Here is a 25,843-nt window from a genome sequence, read left to right on the forward strand (position 1 = left end):
GACCGAGTGACCTTACCCTAAGAAAGGCTTACAGCTATGACAGGTACTGTGAATACCGCATATGACTAGTGGTTCCTAGGGGCCACTGAGGTGTTACTACCGTGTGTAAGCCCTCATTCATGACAGCAGAGCGCAGTGAGGTTAGTAATAGCGTCCAGTCAGGCGGAGGGCGCTGAGGAGAGCGATGCTCCTGACCGGGGCTCAGCAGCCGCTCCTGCATTCCCGCGCTCTGATTGGCTGACGCTCTGACTGAATGTGTATACAAGGCGGCAGGGGAGGCAGTCAGCTGCGGCGCGCCAGTCTGCACAGCTCCAGGTACTGTGCGCTGGAAACTTCCTGAGGGGGTTAATGTGGACGGAGAGCTCATGGAATGAGGGAGGACCAGGGAGGAAAGTGAGCGGACATTATGTACAGTCACACTGGTGTCTTCTCCTGGGTCCACGGAAGGATGAGGACTGCTGTGAGCCAGTGGTAACATGCATTTGGGACTCTTCTCTGCACCCGCACTGCAATGGTAAGACCTGCTGCGTCCATGTCCTGTGCTGGTCACTGCTGATGCGGGGTTCAGGGCTGGGCACCGGGGGCCAGGCACTCTTCTGGAAGTGCACTTCAGCACGCCGAGACATGACAGGGAAGAATGGCCACCTGTCTAGGGCGGTGGACGGTGTCATGGGATAAGGAAGCTGTGTAAACTCCTGTGCTAAGGGGGTCTTCACACACTGAAAATCCCTTCCATTCGTCTGAATTAGGTATGCAGCAATCCATGTGCTTGCTGCCCAAACAGCCCCATTCAGGTGAAGGGAACCGATTTTCTGTCGCAGAAATTTCTGCAACAAAATCTGCAAGGTGTGAAGGCATTCCTAAGGGTTGTAGCGCCTGGTATAGAACCGCACGTGTCACCCAGTCTGGAAGTGCACTGGTGTTTGTAGTGTGCTCTATCTACAGTATCTATCTATTATTTATCTATCTATTATCTATCTATCTATCTATCTATCTATCTATCTATCTATCTATCTATTATCTATCTATCTATCTATCTATCTATCTATCTTATATCTATCTATCTATCTATCTATCTTATATCTATTATCTATCTTATATCTATCTATCATCTATCTATCTATCTATCTATCTATCTATCTATCTATCTATCTATCTATCTATCTATTATCTATCTCTCTCATATCTATCTATCTATCTATCTATCTATCTATCTATCTTATATCTATTATCTATCTATCTATCTATCTATCTATCTTATATCTATTATCTATCTATCTATCTATCTTATATCTATTATCTATCTTATATCTATCTATCTATCTATCTATCTATCTATCTATCTATCTATCTATCTATCTATCTATCTATTATCCATCTCTCTTATATCTATTATCTATCTATCTATTATCTATCTATCTATCTATCTATCTATCTATCTATCGTCTATCTATCTATCTATCTATCTATCTATCTATCTATCTATCTATCTCTCTATCATCTATCTATCTATCTATCTATCATCTATCTATCTTATATCTATTATCTATCTATCTATCTATCTTATATCTATTATCTATCTATCTATCTTATATCTATTATCTCCTATCTATCTATCTATCTATCTATCTATCTAATATCTATCTATCTATCTATCTATCTATCTATCTATCTATCTATCTATCTATCTATCTATCTATCTCTATCTCCAGCACTACTTGTTGCTAGCAGAGAGGTGCATCATTAGACCACATGTAATATATTTATAAAGCTCCCCACACATAACTTTTTACTGGTATTTTATATTTTTGATTTTGTTTTGGTGCTGTAATAACTGCATGTGTTTTGTGACTACTTTCACACTAGCGTTTTTGCTGGATCCGGCAGGGTTCTGCAAAACACTTCCGTTACTGATAATACAACCGTCTGCATCCGTTATGAACGGATCCAGTTGTATTATCTTTAACATAGCCGAGACGGATCCATCATGAACTCCACTGAAAGTCAATCGGGACGGATCCGTCTTCTATTGTCTCAAATTGTGTCAGAGAAAACGGATCCGTCCCCGTTGACGCCGCATCCCAGGACGGAAAGCAAACCGCAGCATGCTAGTGGTATGAGAACGGAATGCACTTTGGAGCACTCCGTTCTGTTCAGTTACGTTTTGTCCCCATTGACAATGAATGGGGACAAAACGGAAGCATTTTTTTTCCGATATTGAGCCCCTATGACGGATCTCAATACCGGAAAATATTAACGCTAGTGTGAAAGTAGCCTTAGGGCACGTTGATGTTTTCTCAGCAGTTTAGTGGCAGTGTGTCTTACCACTAGCGTGTTCTTCCCTATAGAGAAGATGTCGTAACGCCTAGAAGTACAGGGTACTGCGTTTTTTTAAAAGAAGCAAAAAAGCCAAACCATGTCGCCTAATAAACAACCCCCATTCCTGTGCGCCCTGCATTTTCTATTTCCCATAGACCTCAGCTCACATCTGGAGGCGTATTCCCAGATGGTACATTGATGGTGTATTGCTAGGGTATGCCATCAGTGACAGATTGGTGCAGGTCCTATGTCTGGGACTCGCTCCTGTCTGCAGAATTGGACCCACGAAAAGAACAGAGAGCAGCTACACCTGCGCAGCCCCCCTCCGTTCACAACTATGGTAGATCCAGTAATAACAGAGCGAGCGCTGGCTCGGCTATTTCCTATAGCGGCGAATGGAGAGGTGGCCTCGCTTGCCTGGTGCACTCTCCGTTTACCACCATGGGACCTCTGGAGGCTAATTTCAGATATCATGTAGCAATAAATGCAGAGCATGACGTGAATGCTTGGTGCACTCTCCTTCACTTCGGGGGTCTTGTTCTTTAGATTGGTGCCGGTCCCACCTCTGACAATGATGGTATGTCCTAGCAATGTGCCATCAATGACCAGATGGGAATACCCCTTTATAATGCAGAAAACCACAGCTAAAAATCTATGTGTGAAAGCGCCCTTAGGGCCCATGCACACGACCATATGTGTTTTGCGGTTCTCAAAAAAGGGATCCGCTAAAAATTCGGATGACGGCCGCAAAAAAATGGAACAGACACGGAAAGAAAATACGTTTGTGTGCATGACCCCTAACGTGATGACTGTTTGAGGAGTAGTATGACAGCAGCGAACGCTCACAGTGCTGATTCCGTAAGTGCCACGCTAGTCGCCTGCTCGTTCCCAGTGTACTTTACATCAAGCCCATATATCATTACATGAGTACTGTCTTATGGCATTTCTAATACTTCCTCCGTCTCTGAGCCCCAGGAGCACCACGTCTGAGGTACCCTTTATCTCACATGCTAGTGTTTCATTTTATGTCAGGTTTAATTTATTACTTAGGAACCGAACCTGAAGCTCATCATTTAGATAATTACTCAGTGGGATAGCTGTTTTATGGAGGTGCGTCATAATTGTAAAACGCACCTTCTTTGTATATTCGCCTGTTATATTCCGATTTAAGTAGCATATAATGATTCCTGTGTAAAGATAATATAACTAGACGTATTTTCAATTCCGGATTTCAGAAATGGTTACATTTGTTAGAAGTGAGTCATCTTAGAGATTCTAAACATAAAAGAAAGTTCTGCTTTTTTTTTATCACTGATTTTTATTTGGCACTCAGTATGATATTATATTGTATGATCAAATATGCCGCTGACTGAGAGTTCTGCCGTTAAGAGGACCTGTTACTAGGGATTGACCGATATAGATTTTTTTTAGAGCTGATACCGATACTGATAACCTGTGAACTTTCAGCCTGATAGCCATTAATTTATACCGATACTCTGTGCATTTTCATTTTAGAAAAAAAAAATCCTACACAAATCTGCTGTTAAATGAAGAGATGCCATTATATATATATATATATATATATATATATTGGATTAAATATTTATACTTAATATTTTGGTGTTCTTTTTACTTTTTTTTTATTTATTTATTTTATTTATAACTATTTCCCCCTTAGGGGAAGAACCGGGGATCTTTTGATCCCTTGTCCTATTCACCCTAATAGAGCTTACCATGGAGGGCTTCAGTAGCGTCCTGGCTGCCATGGTAACCGATTGCAGCCCCAGGCTTACACTGCTCATTCTACCAATGGAGGGGAGGGGACCCTGTGGCCACTGCCACCAATGATTTTAATACTGGGCGGGTGGGGGGGTTGGGTGGCGCACTGCGCCTCCAATGTTTTTAATACTAGGGGGTTGGGGGAGGGCGCACTGCGCCACCAATGTTTTTAATACTGGGGTTAGTTGGGGGGAAGGGAGCACTGCACCACCAATGAAGATAATTCGCCCATTAATTCAAATACAGCCGCATCTGACCTCTATTAGAGGCAGCTGCAATCTGCGACAGTTAACCCCTCAGGTAGAGCAGGGGTTAACTGCCGCGGATCGCAGCTACCTCTCATAGAGGTCGGGTGCGGCTGTATGATTCACCTGTCTCCTGTATTTGAATTAATAACTGAGTTAACTTCATTGGTGGCGCAGTGGTCACAGCCCCTCCCCTCCTCTTCTCCTCTCATTGGTGGCAGCGGCAGCAGCGACATAGGGGGGAGGGAGAGACTGCTTCCTTCTCCGCTGTGCTGCTGAGGGATCATGGATCGTGCTGACACATCGGGTGTCACATCGGGTGACTTAAAAAAAGTAAAAAAAATGAAAAAGTTTTAAATAAAGAAAATAAATACATAACCAATAATAAAACGAAACATCATGGGCATCACTGCATTCCAAAATGCCTGTACTATTAAAATATAAAAATATTTATGCCATATGGTGAACGGCGTAATGGAAAAAAAATGTAATGACCAATTCACCATTTTTTGTCACTTCACCTCCCAAACAAATTGAATAAAAAGTGATAAAAAAGTTGTACACGCTACAAAATTGTATTAATAAAAACTACAGGTCATCCCACAAATAATGAGTTCTCACTGCTCCGTAAACATAACTATAAAAAGTTATGGGGGGGTACAAATTTTCTTTGTAATCGCACTCACCTGGAGAATGAAGGTAACAGGTTATTTTTGCCGTATAGGGAATGCCGTAAAGAGAAAACCCACAAAACTGTGGCGGAATTGTGTTTTTTTCCAATTCAACCCTATTTGAAACTTTTTCCTGCTTTCCACTATATTGTATGCAATAGTAAATGGTACCATTAGTACAACTTGACCTGCCAGACACAAACCCTTATACAGCTATGTGAATGGAAAAGTAAAAAAGTTATGGCTCTGGGAAGTCAGGGAGTAAAAAAATGAAAACAGAAATCGCAGGGTGCTGAAGGGGTTAAATAGCTGTGGATGATTAGAAAAATATGGCTTCTTTTTTCCACAAACAGAGCCCTACTTGACCACAGGTTGTATCTAGTATTGTAGCTCAGCTCCGTTCACTTTAAATGCTGGAGCTACAGACTGGGGCAGATTTATCAAAACTGGTGCAAAGGAAAACTGGCACAGTTGTCCATAGCAATGAATCAGATTCCACGTTTCATTTTTCAGAGTTCCTTTGGAAAATGAAAAATGCTGTACGCACACGGCCTTTGTCCGTGTTTTGAGGATCCGTAATATGCGGACCGCATTCAGAGCATCTGTTTTTTGATCCATTGAAAGTAAGTCACCAGTGAACACCAGCTATGCAGTACTGCCCATATCTTCATGTCCTGAGCCCATGTGATCGAGACATGGTGGTGAAGTGTTTCTGGACAATGCTGACAGATTACCTCAAATAAAAAATCCTGCAGTAATTACCCAGTAGATTCAGTGCCTCTATTCATCTATGTCTATGTCACTTACCTGGCAAGGGAGATTCCATGATCACTAAGATGGTTCTCACTGAGGTGGCTATGGTGCTAAGGTAGCTTCCTCTTCATGTGGCTTAGATCATGTGGAGTATCTGTTCTTATCAGTGGTAGGAATGGGCCACTGAGATGGAGCAGAGTAACACACAAAGGTTAACACGGAGTAGTACACCGGTAGCTGAAAGATTGCCACCCGTAGATGACCTCTGGGTCGGAGTCATGAGCCAGGATGTTTGGACACCTGAGCTGCAGAAGTGGCCCAGGAGTGATGACCCTGGGGTTCCTGAACTCTCTGGGGGTGATGAGTGGTGGCACATTTGCTCGCACTTTACTTTCACACATTTGAGCGCACTCAACTCTATCTTTGCCGCCTTTACGGTCTGGCGGAAGAAGAGGAATTTTTATAATTCTGGTGGAATGTCTGGGCCATAACTGGCACACATTCACTTATTTATTTTTTATGTTCACTATGTGTTCACTTTCTATGTTTTGTTTGTCCCTAGGTCTAGGTGTGTGTGTGGCCATCTGGTTCCTCACCCACCCTGCAAACCCCTTGGCCTCTCACTTTGGGGAGAGGTCAGACCTCGACTTTGGCTCTTGGCCAACCAGGTGGAAGCCAGAGCATTGGTTGGCGCTTCCTCAGCTTCTGCTGAGGGATGACCACTACTCCCAGAACCTTGCAGGTGTCTTCTGGCCAGGAGGGCCTGGGATTGGTTTATGGGGGCCCTTCTCTTATGGAGAGGGCCTAAGATAGACTGCGATCTAGTACACGTTTTGTTGCAAGGGTGTAGAAAGCACGTACCTTGGGCTTTAAAAAAAAAAAAAGATACATACATAGAGATCATTGTTAGTAACTTGGTAATAGAGGCTACTAGGTAGTATTGCAAGGAAAGATATGTCTGCCGAGTTCCCCATAAGTCAAGTGGTATCTCAGTCCATATTACCCGTGTGCACAGTTCCCTCTTGGCTCACATGTATATACATAGAAGAAAACGTTACAGTGCTCCTTCAAAGAAATGTCAAACTTTTATTCCAAAATTTCAGGTAAAATCATATTACAGGATATTATGTATGTGGTCGACTCGTTACGACCTGTCAAGGTTGTTTTTGAAACGCATAGCATGGATGAACCACGTACATAATATCCTGTGAACCATGACAGGTTTTGTCATATAGTTAAGTGCTGGATGGTATACTACTGTGTATACACTATGCAGAGTAAATCTATGGACACATGCTCTGCCGCAACCACAGTTTCCAATAGACATGTTCAGTCACCATCATTTTATGTTTAGCTGCTTTACTGTTCAGAATGGAAACTAAAGGTAAAATATAAAAAACATATCTTATATCCAGAGTGAAGTAGAAAGCCAGATCTTCTCTAGATGCGGAATGCCGTTTGGCCTCTGATAATGTATACTACATCGATTTTCCTTCAAAGTCCTTTAAACTGCATGAAGCAAACCAGATTCACAGCTCTATTTCCTATCTATAGAGTCTAAATGGCGCTTCCTGTTTAGTGGGTTGGTACTTCTGTAATGATGTCCAGCCATATTGTGTCATCACTGGAGAGGTGATCAGTTTTCCTGCTCGTTATTACATTGCCCATACTCCCTGTCTCATTATGCTGTGCAGTTTGTATTGCGAAATGATTTTATTGTCTTCTATATGAAACCAGTGAGGATAAATATGAAATTCAACATTACAGTCCACCTCTAGTGTACCACAGGGTAACCGAATATTGATGGACGTGCACAGATATAACTACTACCAACTGGTAGCTCTAAAAATCCTAACAAGGGCTTCTTCAGATGAGTAATGGCATGTCTGAATGCTGTCCAAGTGTAGAACAGACAGCACCCAGCATGAACATTCCCCCTTTATAGTAAAGGTTAGGGTTGAGCGAATTGAAATATATAAAGTAGACTTTGAACCGGATTTGAGGAAAAATTAGATTCGCCGTGAAGCTGAATTTCCTTGTGCTTTGTGGTAACAAAAGACTTTTCCCTGAAATGGCGTTAAAAAAAAAGCATACTCACCTCGACCATTTGAGCACGAAGAGGCCACTGCAGCCATTTTCTTCGAAGATCCTGCACAAAATCTTGTGCGCAGTGAAGTATGATGTCAGTCGGCCAGTGTGAAATCATGCACTACGCAATATTTTGCGCGGTGTGTTTAATCAAGATGGCCGTGGCAGCCTCTTTGCACTCAACTGGATAAGGGTACTTTCACACTTGTGGCAGGACGGATCCGACATGCTGTTCACCATGTCGGATCCGTCCTTCCGCTATTTCGCCGTGCGGCCAGACCGCCGCTCCGTCCCCATTGACTATAATGGGGACGGGGCGGAGCTCCAGCGCAGCGCGGCGGTGCACGGCAAAAGCCGCCGGACTAAAAAGTCGGACATGCAGTACTTTTTAGTCCGGCGGCTTTCGCCGTGCTGCGCCGGAGCTCCGCCCCCGCCGAAATAGCGGAAGGACGGATCCGACATGGTGAACAACATGTCGGATCCGTCCTGCCGCAAGTGTGAAAGTAGCCTAAGGTGAGTATTACTGTATTATTTATTTATTTTTACCGGATTAACCCCTGAAAGCCCTCACTTTTAGGCTTCATGCACACGAACGTTGTTTGTTTCCATGTCCGTTCCGTTTTTTTTTTGCGGATAGGATGTGGACCCATTCATTTCAATGGATCCGCAAAAAATGCGGACAGCACACGTCTGCCGTCCGCATCAGTATGTCCGTTCTGTAGCCCCTGCAAAAAAATAGAACATGTCCTATTCTTGTCCGTTTTAGGCATTGTTGCAATGGATCCGCAAAAAAAAAAAAACGGATGGCATCCGTTTTTTTTTTCCGGATCTGCAATTTGCGGACCGCAAAATGCATACGGTAATGTGCATGTAGCCTTTTTATAATTACCAAGTAATTCGTCATGAAGCGAATTGCTTTGTAAAATTCGGCAAAGCAGCCAAATCGAATTTTTCGAAACTAGTCAAGCGCCCATTCACGTGTGTGATTTTTCACCTGGACCATTCGTTTGGGCAGAGAATTTCCCCCAAGAATCTCCCATTCATGTGAATTGGAACGTGAGAAAAATGGACACAACATGTAAGGCATCCGTGAGGTGTCCATTCACTACACAGATGAGCTCCACATCACACGTCTGAAACAGGACTAAGGTTGCCTGCACACAATGTAGATTATGTGCGTTTTTTTTAGCGCATTTTTGTGCAGAAAAACCTCAGCATAATATAGTGCTACAAAAGTGTATGAGAGTAGACAAATCTCTTGTAAGCTTTCTTTTTTCTTAGCTGTGGATTTCACCCTTTTCAATGGAAGAGTGAGATCTAATGAAAATCTGCATCCACAAAATTGCGGCTTTTGGTGCAGAAATGCATGGAAATTCCTACAGATTTTCTGCATGTTACCCTGCACCCGTGTGAAGGCACCTTAAAGAGGACCTTTCACTAGATTAAAAAATCTAAACTAACTATACAGACATGTAGAGCGGCGCCCAGGGATCTCCCTGCACTTACTATTATCCCTGGGCGCCGCTCCGTTCGCCCGGTATAGCCTCCGGTATCTTCATATGTTAGGCTCCACCCAGGGGTTCCTGCCGGCGTCTTTCTCCCATGCTGTAGCGCTGGCCAATCTCAGCGCTCAGCTCATAGCCTGAGAGTTTTTTTTCTCTCTCAGGCTATGAGCTGAGCACTGCGATTGGCCAGCGCTACAGCCTGGGAGAAGGAGACGCCGGCAGGCTCCACCCAGTTGAACTGCACATATGAAGCTACCGGAGCCTATACCGGGAGAACTGAGCGGCGCCCAGGGATAATAGTAAGTGCAGGGGGATCCCTGGGCGCCGCTCTCCATGTCTGTATGCTTAGTTTAGATTTTTTAATCTAGTGAAAGGTCCTCTTTAGGCCCCTTTCCGCGCGGATGCGATGCGTGAGGTGAACGCATTGCACCCGCACTGAATACCGACCCATTCATTTCTATGGGGCTGTTCAGATGAGCGGTGATTTTCACGCATCACTTATGAAAATCGCAGCATGCTCTATATTCTGCATTTTTCACGCAACGCAGGCCCCATAGAAGTGAATGGGGTTGCGTGAAAATCGCAAGCATCCGCAAGCAAGTGCGGATGCGGTGCGATTTTCACGCACGGTTGCTAGGAGACGATCGGGATGGAGACCCGATCATTATTATTTTCCCTTATAACATGGTTATAAGGGAAGATAATAGCATTCTGAATACAGAATGCAAAGTAAAATAGCACTGGAGGGGTTAAAAAAAAAAAAAAAAAAATTGAACTCACCTTAATCCACTTGCTCGCGTAGCCCGGCATCTCCTTGTGTCTCCTTTGTTGAAGGACCTATGGTGAGCATTAAATACAGTTACAGGACCTTTGATGACGTCACTCCGGTCATCACATGGTACGTCACATGATCTTTTACCATGGTAAAACAAACCCCAGAAACCGCCTTGTGGTAGAGGGGACCAATTCTGATTTGTCCCAATTTACGAGCCATCCCAGGGTCTGCAGAGTGTGGAGAGCTTGTTGAAGCTGGACTTGTAAGATGTCTGCGGACGCGGCTTTTAAAAGCCAGTCGTCTAAATAAGGGACGACTTCTAAGCCGAGAAGCCTTAAGTGGGCGACCACAGGAGCCACAACCTTTGTGAAGGTGTGTGGCGCAGAGGAGATGCCGAAGGGCAGCACAGCAAACTGGTAATGCTTCACTACCTCTTTTATGAAGACAGCAACTCTGAGATATTTCCTGTGGGCCGGACAGATAGGAACATGAAGGTAAGCATCCTTCAGATCTATCGTTACCATCACGTCTGCCGGGTTCAGGATGTTTAGGTCTGAGCGAATAGTTTCCATCCGGAAACGCTTCTTTCTGATGAACCGATTTAGGTAACGCAGATCGATAATCATGCGCCAGTCTCCTGACTGCTTTGGAACAAGAAAAATGGGAGAATACACTCCCTGACCGAGCTCGCGAGGAGGAACCTCCTCTAAGGCCCCCTTGACAATGTACTGGAGTACAGAGTCCTCCAGGACCAGCTGTCTGCTGGGTGTTAGACGTCCTGTAAGGACGAACCTCTCTTGAGGTTGGGAAATGAAATCGATCCTGTAACCGGTCATGATGACCTGCAGCACCCAAGGATCTGGAATTATTTGCTTCCAAAAATCTTTGAACAAAAATAAACGACCTCCTACTGGAGGATTCCGGCAGGGAGATTCGAGAGTCATTGATCAGCCCTGCGGTTCCCGCGACCTCTACCTCTCCTGTTACCTTCGGAACGTCTCTGGTTCCTCTCTCTTCCCTGGAATCTTCCACCTCTGCCTCTTCCACGTCCTCGAAAGGATTGCTGAGGGAGTGATTTTCCCTTATTGTCTGCTAGATTTTCCATGAGGTGGTCTAGTTCGGAACCGAACAACCTGCCAGGCTCGTAAGGGAGAGTGCATAGATTAAATTTGGATATATTGTCCGCTACCCAGGGCTTCAGCCATAAAGGCCGTCTGCTGGCAGCAGACAAAGCCATTGACTTAGCAGCTAGCCTTAGTTGCTGCTGAGACACATCCGCCATAAAATCTATGCCCAATAATAGAGTCTTAAATTGGTCCAGGATGTCATCTCTGGCGACTCCCGAATCTATGTCTGATTGGATCTTAAAGGGTTTCTACCACTTCGTTTTCACATAATTAACTTTCAGACACTAGCGATCCGCTAGTGTCTGCTCTAACAAACAATCCTAATATAATAGCTTTTGGGGCAGCCGTTTCGCTTAAAAAAGAACTTATATTGATATGCTAATGAGCCTCTAGGTGCTATGGGGGCGTCATTAGCACCTAGAGGCTCAGTCTACCTTCACAAAATGCCACCGCCCAGCGCGTCCCTCCAGCCCGCCCATCTCCTCTGGAATGCGATCCTCCCTGTGAGCGTATGTATTCGGCGCATGCGCAGTGAATGTCTGACCGCTTCCCTGACCTAGAGGCTCATTAGCATATCAATATAAGTTCTTTTTTAAGCGAAACGGCTGCCCCAAAAGCTATTATATTAGGATTGTTTGTTAGAGCAGACACTAGCGGATCGCTAGTGTCTGAAAGCTAATTATGTAAAAACGAAGTGGTAGAAACCCTTTAAGCGTGCGGGCACGAATGAAGTCAGACACTTCGGTACAGGCTATGGCCACAGAGGCAGAGGCGGACGCCGCAGCATAATTACGCCTAAGCGAACATTCTGCGTGTCTGTCCAGGGGATCCTTCAGATTACTCCCGTCATCGGAAGGCACCAAGGTTCTCCTGGAAAGCTTGGCTATTGCCATATCCACCTTAGGTGGTGGGACCCAATCCAGGGAGTCCCCGTCCTGTAGGGGAAACATAAGTTTGAACCTTTTGGTTAAGACTGCGCCTTTCTCTGGATTTTTTAAGCGACTCGTCCACTTTGAAGGCCCTTGGCCCCCTAGCGGTGGAGTGTGGAGCTTCCCCATGCTCAACATCCTGGTCCCTTGACCTGATGGAGCGCAGTAATCTCTGTGTCTTTTCGGCTGGAAAAGAAAAGACCGACTCCTCTTCCTCAGAGGCGGAATTCTCGCCAAGCGAGATCACGTCTTCGGACATTGGAACAGGCCCAGGAGAGGCCTGCCTAGGTCTCTTATTGTAAACCGCTCCCTTGATCTCTGCGATGGACGTGTCCATGAACTCCTTCATCCACGAGAACATTTCTAAGACCGTAGGCTCAGGATTGGCCGGCCTAGGGCGACAGCCTGGACACCGATGGAACTCGTAGGCATCAGGTAACGGGGTGCCACAACCGGAACAAGTCAGGTGTTTTTGCTTGTGGGCAGGTTTTCCTAAGAAAAGAAATAAGCACTATTAAATAGTTCCAACCCAAAAAAAAGGGTCTAACCCAGACGTCAATCTTACCGTGAGAAGGGGACGTCATGACCTTAAGAATTTGAGCACAATCTTGAGCCCTCTGATCAGAGTAAAGAAGAACACCGGATCAGCCAACAGTCAAGGTCAGCTGCACACAGAAACTGAGTGCAACACTGACCTAGCAAGCAGCCTGGCCTTATATAGCAGGAAGGGGAGGGAGGGGGGAGGAGGGAGCAACAGCTCCTCCCCCAACAATCCCCAGGCTCCCCACTGTGGAACAAACTTAAGGAATATAGTAAGTTCCCACCTCAAACCTAGGTATTACCCTCCTTCCCCCTTCCCTGCAAGAATAATACTGATATCGGCTGTAATTTGCCGCGGCACTGAAATGAGTTTGCGGACCGGAAGTGCCCTAGTGACGCACTTCCGGTTTCACGTCCGACTCACCGGAGCTGACACGCGATCACACAGGCCAGACCGAAGGTACAGAGGGAAGGGAGGGGAGCGGTGGGGACGGACAGAAGCGGAGAGAGGACAGGGGGAAGGGAGCTCCGCACGTATCTTGGACACGTGCGCGCCCCTGTCTAACTTACCGGCTACATATAGCCAGGATGTTCTCATACTTACGCCCGGCTGACAGGCAGCAGACAGCCGTCCTCTGCCTGGACCTATAAGAGAAGATTTATAAATATAAGAATAAATATAAGAATAAATGCAGAAATTTGCAATTTCTCCCCAAAAGTACAGGGGGAGAGACTCTGGGTAGAGTCATGCCTGTCTGACCAAACCCACAGGACAGAAAAAAAGCAACTAGCCCTATGGAGGGCAGCCTATATAAGGAGGGGGGAATTAATTAACTAATTAATTACTAATGATGCAGAATTTTATTCAGCAAAAATTCCGCCTGTCCTGACCAGCTTCACAGGGGCGAATACCCCACTTGTGCTGCTGGTTAGGACGAAAGGGAAATAAGAATTGCAGGACACATAAAAGTGTTTTTAGGGACGTTTTTCTAATTGGTGGTGTTATGTTGAAGCTTTTTTGTGTTTTCCATCTTCTCTATAGGGTAAAAAAGCCATAAGAAAATCACCATTCAAAGATTGTTTTTTTGCAAAAAACGCCACTGATGAAAAAACGCCGTAAAAAAGGCATGTGATATGGAAAAAACACAAGCAGTTTCTATGGCATAGAAACCCAGCTGATGATGGATCTGAAACTCTCCGAAGCCCAAGTTCAGATGTCAGATGTTACATGTCATTGAATGGTTTACTTACAATCCTGTTTATACAGTGCCGTCCAGACAATGAATGGAGAAAAACACATCTAAAATTCATGAGTGTAGTAGAACAGATAGAAATCTTCTAGGAGCATTTAAGAGAACTCACTAACAAAACCACAGTCACTGGCAAAGTGGAAAGGATAATATTTCTGTTCACTTACAGCAAGTAGAGATCTTGAGCACTGTGTGGAACAGAAGTATGAAGCGTAATAAGTTTTATTACATTTTATTTAAATCCACTTGAAATATTGATGACATATTATATATTACTATATCTGATAAGAAATCTGATTCCTAGGAGATATTGAGATGTCACCTTTAGTTCTTTGCAGGAGCACATGTAGGGTTGGGGTTCCCCTATATACAGCATAACGATAGGAAGGCTCTTGTGAGCGGCTCCTTTAATCTGCACTTTCTATTTGATTTTATTGCTGGTTGAGGGAGCGCTGTGACAGTCAGCACCTCCCCTCTCTGGCTGCCTGGCACCACCATTAAATAAGGTGGCATCACTTGACTTCCTGGCATCTTGCAAAAACGGAGGATTTTCATTAACCTCTTCCTAGTCACGAATCAATCTTTTTCTGTATGTATGTATGTATGTATGTGAAGTAAACACACACCAGTCTGTAAGTTCCTAGCTTTCTAATTCTAGAAGTTATGGTGTCCGGCAACAGAGAGAAATGACGAGTGTGCATTTGTGATGTATGCCGTTCTCTTTGCTTATATTTAAAGAATCCCCATGCATCCCCCCTCTTTTCATAGCGAGTCTCTCACGCAGTCTCTGATATGTGGCTATGCTGTAGCATAAATGATGTCAGCATCATTTCCCGTGGGAAGCTCTCTCCAGTATGTCCAGTATCAGTATTTAGCTTGTGTTACAGTACATGTCCTGTGCAGAGCAGAGGAGCAGGGTTACACCTGGCTGTAGGTAATAAAGGACATGCAGAGGCTGGGTAATGTTTGCCTATTGACTTTCCTGCTCATCCCCAACTAACCCCTGATCTTTGTACATATCCAAGTATTTGATTTGAAAAGTTCCGGCATATGGCGGTGTCCAGATGCTGTCTCTGCAACAAGTACAAACACTATCTCGCCAGTATAAGTACTGCTCCCCGGTGTAAGTTCCACACTTCAGCTGGGAGATGAGCTCAGCTTTAGGGCTCATACACACAAACGTATTTTCTTTCCATGTCCATACCGTTTTTTTTGCGGAGAGTATACAGAACCATTCATTTCAACGGGTCCGCAAAAAAAAACGGAAGTTACTCTGTGTGCATCCCGTTTCCATATGTCCATATTTCTGTTCCGCAAAAAAATTGAAAATGTCCTATTATTGTCCGTATGACGGACAAGGATAGTACTGTTCTATAAGGGGCCAGCTGTTCCGTTCATCAAAATATGAAATGCACACGGACGTCATCCGTATTTTTTGCGGATCCGTTTTTTGCAGACCGCAAAATACATACGGTCGTGTGCATGAGCCCTTATACAAACCACATGCTATATGGCACTCTGTTTCATTACTAGCATTATAGCAGCAGTTCACACAAGACCATGCAGATTTACTATTATTGGAATAACATTTTGTAGTCACTGCATATGTATGGTGACAATTCATTTCCCTGAAGTTTCCCTGCAAATCTGTCAGCGTGTTGACATTTATGGCAGGCTATACTTTCTGAGTTAGACCCAGACAATAGGCTGGAATAAAAAGGCCTTTAGGTGAGGTTCACATGTGAACTAGTATTTATTGGAACAAGAAAACGAACACAGCAGCAATGCCTGATCCGTCACATGGCTCCTACTAGTGGCGTCCACTGGACTATAATGGGGTCCATTGGGTATCCGTCATGTTGTCCATCATTGTAGTGGAAAAACATAGCACAGCATTTTATTTTTTTTCAATTTTACAAATCCTGCAATGGAGGCGTCTGGTGCAGATGTGAACCAAGGCTGCCGACAGGAAAACCAATGGGGATTTCATCCCTTCAGCAATGTCACTGCCCACCTGCTGCTGAAGACAGAATGGTTTATTAGCGATTTCTAGTAACGCCATTTTATAATATATCTTTGGAGAGCTTAAAGGGGTTGTGTGACTTCAGCAAATGGCATTTATCATGTAGAGAAAGTTAATATAAGGCACTTACTAATGTATTGTGATTGTCCATATTGCCTCCTTTGCTGGCTGGATTCATTTTTCCATCACATTATACACTGCTCATTTCCATGGTTATGACCACCCTGCAATCCATCAGCAGTGGTCGTGCTTACACACTATAGGAAAAAGCGTCAGCGTCTCTGGTGGCCAGGACCGTGGGAGCTCACATAGGCTGGTGTTTTTTCCTATAGTGTGCAAGCACGACCACCACTGATGGATTGTAGGGTGGTCTGTAACCATGGAAACGAGCAGTGTATAATGTGATGGAAAAATGAATCAAACCAGCAAAGGAAGTAATATGGACAATCACAATACATTAGTAAGTGTCTTGTATTACATTTCTGTACATAATAAATGCTATTTGCTGAAGTGAGGCAACCCCTTTAAAGTGGTTATCCAATCCTATAAAAAGCCCCCCAATATGCCAGGCCCCCCCACACTGAATATACTTACCTGGGTCCCCGCTCCCTGCGCCTCTCCTGGTCCCTGCACTGCCACTGCTGCTTCTCTCTGTGCGCTGATGAAAACATCCGGTGTCGGGGGAGGGGGGTTGCAGCAAATGGCAGGCGGGGATGAGCCAAGTAAGTATATTGTGTGTGAGGGTCCCAGCATATGAGGGGACATTTTATAGGATTGGATAACCCCTTTAAGCAGATATAAGGTACAACTATGAAAGGACGTCACAGACAGTTAAAATGTGAGCTTCCACAGCTGATTTTGCCAGGGGATGCCCAAGTCAGACAGATTTTCAGCAGAGACCCCAAACATGGGCGGCCAGAAGAATCCTCCAGCAAAAGAGCACATGCTTGTTTGTGACTGTAGGCTCTGGCTCGGAGAAAGGGGCCAAGGGTACACCCCCTGCATGATGTCCATATTCCCCAGGATGTCCTATAGACAGGACTTGTCTTGACAAAATGACTCCTTTAAAACAAATTTGAAAACTTAGAATCTTTTTAAATTGTTGGAACCCCCTCCTCAAACCCTTACCACAGTTATTGGCAGAAACAACACTTGGACCTTTCTTGTTTGGACCTCATTTGCCTTATTGTAAGGCCTCATTCACATGGCATAGGCATGTTCATGGATACACACAGAGTCCCTGTGCCTATGGTTGACATGTCACTGCAGCTGGCATTGGCTGGCATGTTCCCATGACCTGTTATCCTTATAAATGACAGGCAAACAGGGAAGTAAGCAGAGATGTGGCAGGGGTTCAAACTGTGACAGCAGAGGAACTGAGTAATTCAATGGATAAGTCTTTTAAGACATAATTTTAAAGAGGACCTGTCCACCCCCCTGACAAGTCATCATTTCTTAGAAGTGCATGTGGTGCTGTACTTCTGTTATAGCTCCTGGAGAGCTATGAAACTGGCCGACCTGTTACATGTGCGTTTGGCAGCCGAAGGCATCAATGTTGGTCCCATGTTCATATGTGGCCGCATTGCTGAGGAAAGTGATGTTTTATTATATTCAAATGAGCCTCTAGGAGCAAAGGGGGCGTTACTGTTACACCTAGAGGCTCTGTTCTCTCTGCAACTGCTGTGCCCTGTGCACTTTGACAGGACCAGGCAGTGTAAACTTCATCACACCTGACCCTGACTTTCCCCTACAGTCTCCGACCCAGGCGCAATACAGGAAAGAGGCTCGAAGTACAGAGGAGAACTATTGGCAGTCATCTTTCCTGTACTGGGCCTGTGCCGGATACTGAAGCACATGGCACAGCGCTAGACTTTAGGAGAAGTCAGGGCTAGGCATGATCACATTTACACTGCCCCATCTGGTCAATCAAAGTGCAGAGGGTTTGCAGTTGCAGATAAAGCCCAGCCTCTAGGTGTAACAACAACACCCCCATTGCTCCTAGAGGCTCATTTGCATATATTATAAAATCACTTTCCTCAGCAATGCGAGCACATATGAACATGGACAAACACAGATGCCTTCAGCTGCCAAGTGCACATGTAACAGGTCAGCCAGTTTCAGAGTTGACAGATGCCCTTTATCATCTTGGACAGTTTTTTTTGTTAAACCAGTAAACAACCTTTTGTTAGTCTCTGGTCACATCTTCGTTGAAGACTGTGTAAATGAAGCTTCCTAAGCATCTGTTAACAGCACAGAATACAGCTCTGTCATCATGGTGGCTCCCGATGGAACCATTAGAACTCAGTGGAGTTCATCGGGATCCATTGCTGTCCGTCGTGTAAGGCTACTTTCACATCTGCATTTTTCCATTCCGGTATTGAGATCCATCATGGGATCTCAGTAGCAGAGAAAAACGCTTCCGTTTTGTCCCCATTCATTGTCAATTGGGACAAAACTGAATGGAACAGAGTCCACCAGAATGCATTCCATTCTATTTGGTTGCATTCCCATGCCGGACAGAAAAACGCTGCAAGCAGCGTTTTTCAGTGCGTCAAGGGATGCAGAGAAAATGGATTTGGCACCATTGACTTACATTGTGTTTCATGCCGGATCCGTTTTCTCGGATACAAAAGAAAACGGGTCCGGCGCCTATTGACTGACAATGGTTTTCGTGCCGGATCCATCATGGCTATTTTACAGATAATACAACCGGATCCGTTCCGTATCCTTCTTCACCAAACTTTACAGTTGGCAGAATGCAGTCAGGCAGGTAACATTCACCTGACGTTTGTATAACCCACACACATCCATCAGATTACCAGACAGAGAAGTGTGATTCATCACTTCACAGAAGAAGTTTCCACTTCTCCAGGGTTCAGTGGTGGTGGGCTTTCCACCTCTCCATCTGATTTTTGCTATGGTGCCTTGTAATGTACAGCTTGCATGCAGCTGCTCGGCCAGGGGTCAAGTCCTGGGAAAAAAAGTGTGGGAACTCACCCAAGATCCACTGCAAACCCCCCCCCCCCCCCTCGAAAAAAAAAAAATATATTTTGCTGAAAAATATATTTCGTCAGTACCTCTCATCAGCCCCCCCCCCGTCAGTGCCTCTCATCAGATCAGCCCCCCCCGTCAGTGCCTCTCATCAGATCAGTCCCCCCCCCCGTCAGTGCCTCTCATCAGATCAGTCCCCACCCCCGTCATTCCCTTTCATCAGATCAGTCCCCCCCCGTCAGTGCCTCTCATCAGATCAGCCCCCCCGTCAGTGCCTCTCATCAGATCAGCCCCCCCCCCCCCCCCCCCTCAGTGCCTCTCATCAGCGCCTATAGTATAAATAAAATATGGAAAGGAAAAAAAAAAAACTCTTACACTTACCTCTCCTGCTCCTGGACGCAGACGCTCCTCTTCTACTGCTGTGGGCTTTCCACCTCTCCATCTGATTTCTGCTATGGTGCCTTGTAATGTACAGCTTGCATGCAGCTGCTCGGCCAGGGGTCAAGTCCTGGGAAAAAAAGTGTGGGAACTCACCCAAGATCCACTGCAAACCCCCCCCCCCCCTCGAAAAAAAAAAAAATATTTTGCTGAAAAATATATTTCGTCAGTACCTCTTATCAGCCCCCCCCGTCAGTGCCTCTCATCAGCGCCTCTCATCAGGCCCCCCGTCAGTGCCTCTTCATCAGCCCCCCCTTCAGTGCCTCTACATCAGCCCCCCCCCCCTTCAGTGCCTCTCCATCAGCCCCCCCCACGTCAGTGCCTCTCATCAGCCCCCCCACGTCAGTGCCTCTCATCAGCCCCCCCCCGTCAGTGCCTCTCATCAGATCAGCCCCCCGTCAGTGCCTCTCATCAGATCAGCCCCCCCCCGTCAGTGCCTCTCATCAGATCAGTCCCCCCCCCGTCAGTGCCTCTCATCAGATCAGTCCCCCCCCCCGTCATTCCCTTTCATCAGATCAGTCCCCCCCCCGTCAGTGCCTCTCATCAGATCAGCCCCCCCGTCAGTGCCTCTCATCAGATCAGCCCCCCCCCCCCCGTCAGTGCCTCTCATCAGCGCCTATAGTATAAATAAAATATGGAAAAAAAAAAACTCTTACACTTACCTCTCCTGCTCCTGGACGCAGACGCTCCTCTTCTACTGCTGTAGGCTGCGCACGGAGTGACGTCACAGAGCGACTCACTCGGCTCCTGTGCGCAGCCCTCACAGCCGACAGCCGAGGACCAGGAAGGCGGCGGTGAGTACAAAGCCTTCACCGCTTCCTCCTGGTCCTTTTGCCCTGAAAGGGAACGGCGTTCCTGCCATGAAAAAAGTGCAGGAACGCCGTTCCCACGCGTTCCCCCTCGACTCGACCCCTGTGCTCGGCCATGAAGCTGATGTTAAGATATGGTTTGGAACTCAGCAGATCATTGGTGACTTTTATGCAGACCATTCTGTAATATTACGTGGTCTGCCACTTCTTGGCTGTGGTTCCTAAATGCTTCTACTTTGCTTCTACTTTGCAGTAATAACAATCACAGTTGATTGTGGAATGTCAAGGAGGAAAGACGTTTCATGAACTGACTTGTTCTAATAGTGGCATCCTATTACAGTACCATACTCAAATTCCGTGAACTCTTTAGGATGAGCCATTCTTTTACAAAGGCAGACTGCATGGCTAGATGCTGGATTTTATACACCTGTGGCAATTGGACTGAAAGAAACACCTGAATTTAATGATTAAGAGGTGTGTCCCAATACGTGTGTCCACATAATTTTTATCAAGTAACAGAATGCAAAGTGAATAAAAAAAATTAGACAGTCCAGAAAAGAAAGCAGCACAATATTCCAAACACTTGTAGCACTTCCAGTTGTTTATAGTGCTTAAAGGGTCACTGAGTTTTCATAAAACTTTTGATACATCATAGAGATTTTGAATGGTAGGTGTTTGAGGGCTGAGACCCCCACCGATCACTAGAAAGGAGAAAGAATTGATGCTGTATCATGCCTTCTCCTCACTGCAGGAAATCTATGGGCCTGTTTTCATTCCATCCTCTGCAGTTTGGAGAGAAAGTGTAATATGCACACGATTTTTTTCTCTTCGGTCTAGCAATCGGGGTGTTTGTGTGTTGGAAGTGGGGAAAGGGTTGGGGGCCAGGGGTCTTGCCCTCAGCACTCAGACCCCCACCAATCAAAACCTTTGATATGCCTCTATGGGGTGTGGTTGTGGGGGCGTAGCTTAACACAGGGTGTTATTTGACACCATTGGTTCGATCATATTGAGTTTTGACAAACTTTTTTGAAAATAAAACTAATTTTTCTCCTGTTTTTAAAGGTAATCTGTCACCCCGACTATTATCTAAAGTAATACACGAGTGGTACTGCAGTTAAGGAGTCCAGATCACTCGTTTTTATTTCCGTACTGCCGCCGGTTCCCCCGCAGTCAGCTCTCAAAGCTGCACTGAAATACATTGTCAGGACTGCTGTGCTGTTTAACATAATGGCGAGGACTTGTGTGTTTACTACAGCTCTGAGAGCTGACAGCAGGAGAATGGGGAGCATAAAAAATTGTGATCTGGACTCCATATCTGCAGGACAACTCGTGCTGTATTTCTGTAGATGGTGATCCAAATTCGGAGTGACAGATTCCCTTTTAAGGGGTTAAGCAGTAGTTTAATATTGATGGCCTATCCTCAGGATAGATCATCAATATCAGATCAGCCAGGGTCCATCTCCCTGCACCCTCGCCGATCAGCTATATTAAGGGGAAGCGGCGCCTGTGCGAGTGCTCCTTTCTCTTCAAAATTCCCTGTGTCTCATCTCCTTTGCAGCGGCTGTCCAGTGTAACTACAATACATTCACTTGAACAGAAAGGAGCCGTCCCATAGAAGTGAATGGGGATAGTGTAGCTGTAGTTAGACCTGCTCACTGCTGTAATTGCGGGCAGTTAAACATTGAAGAAAAGGCAGCACTGATACGAGCGCTGTGGTCTTTTCAAACTGTTTGGTGGGGATGCCGGGAGTCGGCCCACCGCCAACCTGAAATTGATGACCTACAGTTGCAAGAAAAAGTATGTGAACCCTTTGGAATGATATAGATTTCTGCACAAATTGGTCATAAAATGTGATCTGATCTTGATCTAAGTCACAACAATAGACAATCACAGTCTGCTTAAACTAATAACACACAAAGAATTAAATGTTACCATGTTTTTATTGAACACACCATGTAAACATTCAAAGTGCAGGTGGAAAAAGTATGTGAACCCCTAGACTAATGACATCTCCAAGAGCTAATTGGAGTGAGGTGTCAGCCAATTGGAGTCTAACCAATGAGATGAGATTGGAGGTGTTGGTTACAGCTGCCCTGCCCTATAAAAAACACACACCAGTTCTGGGTTTGCATTTCACAAGAAGCATTGCCTGATGTGAATGATGCCTCGCACAAAAGAGCTCTCAGAAGACCTACGATTAAGAATTGTTGACTTGCATAAAGCTGGAAAGGGTTATAAAAGTATCTCCAAAAGCCTTGCTGTTCATCAGTCCACGGTAAGACAAATTGTCTATAAATGGAGAAAGTTCAGCACTGCTGCTACTCTCCCTAGGAGTGGCCGTCCTGTAAAGATGAATGCAAGAGCACAGCGCAGACTGCTCAATAAGGTGAAGAAGAATCCTAGAGTGTCAGCTAAAGACTTACAAAAGTCTCTGGCATATGCTAACATCCCTGTTAGTGAATCTAAGATACGTAAAACACTAAACAAGAATGGATTTCATGGGAGGATACCACAGAGGAAGCCACTGCTGTCCAAAAATAAGATTGCTGCACGTTTACAGTTTGCACAAGAGCACCTGGATGTTCCACAGCAGTACTGGCAAAATATTCTGTGGACAGATGAAACCAAAGTTGAGCTGTTTGGAAGAAACACACAACACTATGTGTGGAGAAAAAGAGGCACAGCACACCAATATCAAAACCTCATCCCAACTGTGAAGTATGATGGTGGGGGCATCATGGTTTGGGGCTGCTTTGCTGCGTCAGGGCCTGGACGGATTGCTATCATCGAAGGAAAAATTTATTCCCAAGTTTATCAAGACATTTTGCAGGAGAACTTAAGGCCATCTGTCCACCAGCTGAAGCTCAACAGAAGATAGGTGTTGCAACAAGACAAAGACCCAAAGCATAAAAGTAAATCAACAACAGAATGGCTTAAAGGGAACCTGTCACCTGGATTTTCGGTATAGAGCTGAGGACATGGGTTGCTAGATGGCCGCTAGCACATCTGCAATACCCAGTCCCCATAGCTCTGTGTGCTTTTATTGTGTAAAAAAAACGATTTAATACATATGCAAATTAACCTGAGATGAGTCCTGTCCCTGACTCATCTCACGTACAGGACTCATCTCAGGTTAATTTGCATATGTATCAAATCGTTTTTTTTTACACAATAAAAGCACACAGAGCTATGGGGACTGGGTATTGCGGATGTGCTAGCGGCCATCTAGCAACCCATGTCCTCAGCTCTATACCCAAAATCCTGGTGACAGGTTCCCTTTAAAGAGAAGAAAATATGCCTTCTGGAGTGGCCCAGTCAGAGTCCTGACCTCAACCCGATTGAGATGCTGTGGCATGACCTCAAGAAAGCGATTCACACCAGACATCCCAAGAATATTGTTGAACTGAAACCGTTCTGTGAAGAGGAATGGTCAAGAATTACTCCTGACCATTGTGCACGTCTGATCTGCAACTACAGGAAACGTTTGGTTGAAGTTATTGCTGCCAAAGAAGGTTCAACCAGTTATTAAATCCAAGGGTTCACATACTTTTTCCACCTGCACTGTGAATGTTTACATGGTGTGTTCAATAAAAACATAGTAACATTTACTTCTTTGTGGGTTATTAGTTTAAGCAGACTGTGATTGTCTATTGTTGTGACTTAGATGAAGATCAGATCACATTTTATGACCAATTTGTGCAGAAATCCATATCATTCCAAAGGGTTCACATACTTTTTCTTGCAACTGTATCCTGAGTATAGGTCTTCAATATGCAAAAAAGTGGACATACCCTTAAATGGCAAGAGCACCAGCAAAAAATGCAGGTCCCAAATGCTATGGTGTGCATGAGGCCTTAATGGGGTTTTGCCAAAGATATTTCCTATGCAAGAATAGGGGATAACTAACTGATCCCTGGGACCCCCACAATCCCAAGAACACAGTTATGTTCCCCCAGTCTGATGGAGTGACAGGTCTAGCATGCTTCCTGCCTCTATTAATTCTCTATGGGACTACCAGAGATAGGCGTTTACAACACTCTGCTATTTCTGTCGAACAGAGCAGCACGGCTAGCCACTCCATCAGAATGGGGAAATGGGACCCCATTTCTCAGGATCAGTGGGGGTAGCATAGTTCCCGCCTCCAAAACAGCCTCTGGCAGCACTCAAGGACAGCCTCAGGCAGTGCAAGTCTAAATCAGTGTTAGATCTTTTCTACAGGCCACAAGACACAATTTAAACGGGTTTAAAGGTTTATTCAACCCCTGTAACAACACCCCTAATGCCTGGGCCTTTCGTATACATTATACTTCCCTGCTCCCCGACACCCGTGTCATTCCGGATCCCTGCATGGCAGCCGCCGTTTCACCCGTGATGCTAGGGAGGCTCGTCCCTGTTGCGACCTGCTATTGGCTGTTTTGATCAACGTAACGTGGAGATTTAGCAGCGGCCGTGCAGGAATCCAGAGCGACGCGGATGCCAGGGAGCAGGTGAGTATAAGGTCTACGAAGGTCCGGGCATGGGGGGGGGGTCATTATAGGGGTTGGATAATCCCTTTAAGATTATAGCCAAGTATCCTGTTTGTGAAATATAATAAATATGTAAAAACTCTAAAACCATTTTAATAAGCTCATTGAAATTAATTCCTAGTAGGGAGGAAACTCACTAATAGGATAACATCCATCTGTAATCACTGTAAGAACTGAACATGGGAGTCCTCTAAGGGACCTCCAGCCAATTAAACATCTCAGTAGGATGCTAAGGTGAATGAAGCCTTCTTATGCACACCAGTTTGATGTAGTTGGTTCGTCTCATATAATATAAGGGTAGCCAATGGTTGCAAAGTGCGCATCGATGCAGACAGACAACACATTTGTTAGGCAAGAAGCTATAATATAAGTTTAACTAATTTGCTGTTCAATCTTCAGTTCTGTGTACAAACCATTTACTACTATAGCCTATTTATACAAGAACCTGTATTGTGGGGTGAATCCTTAGGTACATTCATTAACGGGCTCTACATCGCAGAGCCTAACACAGTTTACCCAGAGTGTGCAGTGCAGTTTATGGATCACAATTGTCATCCTACTGTGATTGATCAAGTACCCAACGTTTTACTAATTTTATGGGATTAATGTCAGGCACTGCATGGTTAGCTGGTTAGCAGTAAAAAAAAATTAAAACTTTAGAAAAATGTAGCAATTGCTAAAAACGTTTATATACAATAAGTGTGAAAATCTGCAAAGAAAGGTTTTGCCTGTAGCAATGTGGTATCCTGTTCTACTTTATAAAAAAAAAATGTTTGCAAATTTATATCTACGATAGAAACACTGAAGGGGCATTGTATGTACTGTATTTTTCACTTTGCAAGATACACCTAGGATTTAGAGGAAGAAAATATGAAAAAAAAAAATTTTTTCATCAGATCTCAGATAAGACCTCCAATCTTCATCAGACCTCAAGTCAGACCCCAATCCTGATCAGATGTCAGAACAGGACTCCCCCCAGTCATCATCAGACCTCAGGTCAGACCATCAAATCAGAACTCAACTATTTATAAGAGCTCAGATTAGACCCGCATTCCTCATCAGGCCTCAGATCAGA

At 44.9% G+C, this 25,843-nt stretch overlaps 1 protein-coding gene across 2 annotated transcripts in view; it reads left to right on the forward strand.

The window, feature by feature from the left end:
* The first annotated feature begins 295 nt into the window (after window positions 1–295).
* HTR4 (5-hydroxytryptamine receptor 4) overlaps window positions 296–25,843 on the forward strand; it is a 707,781-nt gene continuing 682,233 nt past the window's right edge. For both annotated transcript variants that reach the window (XM_040406579.1, XM_040406590.1), the window contains exon 1: window positions 296–514. The gene's annotated coding sequence lies outside the window, so the exon portion shown is untranslated. The remainder of the gene's footprint in view (window positions 515–25,843) is intronic.

The sequence above is a fragment of the Bufo bufo genome, chromosome 1 (genome assembly GCF_905171765.1).
Source record: "Bufo bufo chromosome 1, aBufBuf1.1, whole genome shotgun sequence".
Classification (NCBI taxonomy): domain Eukaryota; kingdom Metazoa; phylum Chordata; class Amphibia; order Anura; family Bufonidae; genus Bufo; species Bufo bufo.